Raw genomic sequence first — 537 nt, forward strand, 5'->3', positions numbered from 1 at the left:
GTTCTGTGGAGTTACGCATTATTTTCGTTGCCCAAGCTTGCTATATTTTCTGTATCCTCAATCTGTTTCCTTTTGTGCTCTACCGGCCTTATTGTCTTCCAAGGTTTTGATAGTACCTTTAATACTGGGGTTTTTAGTATCGGCTCATTGTTCTCCCTTATATAACACTCCAGGCTGTTTGTTCTCCATACACCCCTTGCAACTAATACCCCTCTCTCTCCTTTGTGCTCTGGTACGTATGTTCTTTCAGCGTCACTTTTCGATGCAGCAGTTTGTACATTGTTCCCACTCTCCAAGTTTGACCAATCTGTGTCTTCCCGTTCTCTTTTCTTTAAGTATGGTACACAAATATTGCTTAAACCTTTACCGCTCAAGGTAAATATTATGTACCCATCAATAGGATCTAAAGATGGCGTCCCAGCGTCACCAGAATTTTGCAGACCATTATACAATTCTTTCTGGCCAATCAGCGAGAGTTTAGTTCCACCCTCATGAAGACGTCACGCATTGTCGGCATTAAGCTCATCGAATTAGATT

The sequence above is a fragment of the Penaeus monodon genome, chromosome 19, assembly GCF_015228065.2.
Source record: "Penaeus monodon isolate SGIC_2016 chromosome 19, NSTDA_Pmon_1, whole genome shotgun sequence".
Lineage (NCBI taxonomy): Eukaryota > Metazoa > Arthropoda > Malacostraca > Decapoda > Penaeidae > Penaeus > Penaeus monodon.